Below are 3,887 nucleotides of genomic sequence, written 5' to 3'. Positions count from 1 at the left end.
ACATGCAACAGTTGCCTCCAGGACTTTGGGTAAGAAACTGCTCATTTTCTCCAGGTCTCTGTCATACTTGGTGAATATCTTTTTCACTATCATGGAACATCTGGATTTTAAATCATTGCCAAACACCATTTGTAACTCTTTCTTTTCTTCTTTTGTCTTAGAATGGAACATTTCATCGCTGTATACTGCTCGGTTGCTGGCATGGAACTGTGATTGCCCAAGATGGACAGCGTCTGCTAGGCGCTCTACCTTCCACAAGGGATGAAGAGCCCGCATGGCATCGTCCACTCCTTTAGCACCTTGGGCAACGTTGTCTTCGGTAACGTACCGAACTAGAACATCTTGCAGGCCTAGCTGAATGCCAATATCCTTCGCCATCTCGTATTCCGAGAACAGAGCAGCCGGAGACAGGTTTGCAGTACATTCAGCATGACCGCCAGGACAGTCCACTTCCATTCCTTTGCCACGCAGCCATGCACCAGTCCAGCAGAGTTTGTTCTGTACAGCACAGGCAAATATGTACTTTCTATCTGTATTTGTTTCTACTGCCAGAGAAAATGCTTGACTGGCATTCTGGCCAATGGTCTTCCGACTAAACATGACGCTGCTGTTGTACCTTGCATCTGTTGAAATGTTGATGATATTTTCAGGGTGTCCTCGAGTAACATTAACCTCTTTGACTTTTTGTATCTTGTCATTCATGTCCAGTTTGTTCAGTTCTGTCATTTTTCTGCTTGTTTTGCACAGGAGTGTCTCCATGAATAATTTGGTGGGAGCAGGTATGTCCAGACAGGTGAGGAGTTCAATCATCTTCTCGGCCCTGATGGCAGTGTCTTGAATGGCATATGCGAGAGTGATGTTGGTTGCTGATGGATTATGGCCTGGTCCCTCTTGATGAATCTCATGATACATGTTGAATGTCGGAAAGGTAAACGGACAATTTGCGCATTTTATCTTGTACTTCCAAGAGATGCCTAACTTTCTTGCCTCGAGTACAGCAAAATTTGGCATTGGGCAGGTGCTTGAAGTAGTCTGATGAAGATGGGCTGTGCTGGTCATCATATCAATCAATTTTTCTTCACTCACTACTGGTACTGTACCAGTTATCGGCTAAGACCAGTTATCCGCTAAAATGAGAGTTCGGGTTTATAGCATGCGACAATCCAAGATTTTTTAATTCAGTCGTCTTTTTCGAATAAAGAAAAGTAAGTTTGCTTGAAAACTTTCTTGAATATGCTTTATACATGAGCTTAAACGATCATTGTTTACCGCTGATTTTACATTTTTGCACTTTCAGCAGTGGGGGAAGGGACTTCATAAGTTAAAAATAGAATATTACCTCTTTGTGATACGTTATTATATCCCTTCTTTGATCTGACATATAAAATCAATACATTTAACATGTATAAAGAAAAGGAATTTACGAATTTCCCAGAGATTCGTAGTGCAATTGAACGCCTGATTGCACAATTATGTATTGAATAGTATACGATTTGGTGTTTTACAGTATAATAAACGAATTATTTTATGAGTTTTGTTTATAATGTATCATGACCCTGAATACTTTAGTCCGACCTCACAAGGGGCATAATTCAAACTACATTTAGCAGAGTATAAAATCAACATGAACACGGATTTATACTATGTTATTATCACGAAGCCGATAACTGGTACAGTAAATCGTAAAAACTCGGCAAATTCGTGGCATGGTTAAAAGCACAAAACAAGATGTTTTGGGTTCTAAATAATGATATAAACTAACAGATTGATAAATAAGGAGTTCACTTTTTAAAGTATGTCAAGTTTTATCCAAAAATATCTAGAAATAAGGAATTACGAAAAGAAAACGTTAAATTTTAGCCGATAACTGGTACAGTGCCAGTACACATTGTCCCCCTTCATATTCATTGCTGTTGGTATTTTGTAGGTATCTGCAGCTTTCTGACTGTGGCCGAAGAATACACGAGGATCCACTCTCCCCATCTCAGTCAGGAGTTATGTAGTATTGGCAGTCTAAACTTGGTCGTGTTACAAGGGCATGGTCCCCAACGGATAGCTGGACAAAGGAGCGTTTACGAGTTGTCTGTTGGTCCTCTGATGAAGCCTTGGATCTGTTAGTATTACCTTGATAAAAAAACCTGCTGCTGGGCAGCTTACTTTGGTGGAGTTTCCTCCCTTTGTTTCATGGCCTTTGGTTCCTCTGAAACATTTTGACAACTTCTGTAAGTACTTCCTGCTTGCTGTATCAAAGATGGTGTGATGGATTCTTTATTTCCATCATATTTATAGTCTTCTATGTTTGACAGTACTTCAAATGGCATTTTATACCTATCCATGTCATCTCTACTGTACACAAAGCTTATCCATTTTGACCTGTAAGTGCCACTTCGTCAAGTTGATTGCAGTGGCCATGTTTGATTATATGCTTACAACAAAGGGATTACTGGCTGTTTATTTACTAGCATGTCTGATTTCTATAGTATATTAAATGTAGAAATTTCAAATTTAACATATTTTTTTCTACTGAAATATCTGTGTCTAAATATTTTATTTTGGCCAGGGGCTTTTCTGGGGATTTATAGCCTTATTTGGCGTATTATTTCAAAAACAATAATAAAATTGCATAATATTAATTTTGATGAGAAAAAATGTCAGATGTGTGTGGGCAAAGAGTTGAAATATGACATATTAAAGTTTGAAGGAAATTGATTATAAAGTAAGGTCATTATGATTATTTTAGTGAAGTGAATTTTGTGTGAGATGCTAGTGTTGGCATGCAATTTCAGCTGTTCTTGTACCTTTTTCCAGGAGCCCATTACTCTGGTGTAAGGAGAAGTGTTTTGAAGGTCGTGCCAAACACTCTTGAACATTTTTATGCACCCCTTTGGGAAGGGAGGGCATATTGCTTTGCTGCTGTCAGTCTGTCGGTTGGTCCACCAACAGTTTCCGTGCATTTTCTTGGCAGAGGATAAACATATTGAAATGAAATTTGGTATACAGGTTAAGCATGATAATGCCTAGGTCAAGTTTGATTATGGGTACGATCGAGCAATTTTTGTTAGAGTTATGGCCCTTGGACGTAGAAAAAATTCCAGTTATTTGCAGTTTCCACTCATTTTCTTCGCAGAGAATAAACATGTTGAAATGAAAATTGGTATACATGTTTATCATGATATTATCTAGGACTAGTTCGATTTTGGGTATGATATTAATAGCAAATTTCTCAGAGTTATACTCCTTGGACTTACAAAAATTCCAGTTATTTGCAGTTTACCTCCATTTTCTTTTTGGATGTTTCCAAAGGAGGGGGGCATACGTGTTTCACAATCATCTTTTGTTTTTTGAAAGCTCAAGTAAGCTTTTTTGATCACTTTTTGTCCGTTGTTCATCTGTCTGTCCATAAACTTTTTACATTTTCAACTTCTTCTCCAGAACTACTTGGCCAATAACCATTTGGGCAGAAAAGATGAAACTTAGGTGGAAGCATCATCAGGTAGTGTAGATTCAAGTTTGTTCAAATCATGATCCCCAGGGGTAGGGTGCAGCCACAATTTGGGGGGGGGGGGGGGTCGGTCGAACTTTTACATAGTAATATATAGAGTAAATGTTTTAAAATCTTCTTTTCTGAAACTGAGTAGCCAGAAAAGCTGTTACTTGTGTGAAAGCATTCTCAGGTGGGGTTGATTCAAATTTGTTTAAATCATTATCCCCAGGGGTAGGGTGGGACCACAATGGGGGGGGGGGGGTCCAATTTTACAAAAGAAAACAATGGGGGGGGTCAAACTTTTACATAGGAATATATAGAGAAAAATCTTTAAATATCTTCTCAGAACCAATCAGCCAGAAAAGCTGAAGCTGGTGTAAAAGCATCCTCAGTTACGGTAGAT

At 38.7% G+C, this 3,887-nt stretch overlaps 1 long non-coding RNA gene across 1 annotated transcript; it reads left to right on the top strand.

The window, feature by feature from the left end:
• The first annotated feature begins 785 nt into the window (after nt 1–785).
• Nucleotides 786–3,441, top strand: LOC128170382 (uncharacterized). The gene is made up of 3 exons (XR_008241821.1): nt 786–928; nt 1,928–2,222; nt 2,809–3,441. It is a non-coding gene; the product is annotated as an uncharacterized LOC128170382 (long non-coding RNA).
• Nucleotides 3,442–3,887: the final 446 nt, after the last annotated feature.

The sequence above is a fragment of the Crassostrea angulata genome, chromosome 2 (assembly GCF_025612915.1).
Source record: "Crassostrea angulata isolate pt1a10 chromosome 2, ASM2561291v2, whole genome shotgun sequence".
NCBI classification, from domain to species: domain Eukaryota; kingdom Metazoa; phylum Mollusca; class Bivalvia; order Ostreida; family Ostreidae; genus Magallana; species Magallana angulata.
The sequence above is the reverse complement of the archived record's forward strand: the minus strand, read 5'-3'. Positions and strand labels throughout refer to the sequence as shown.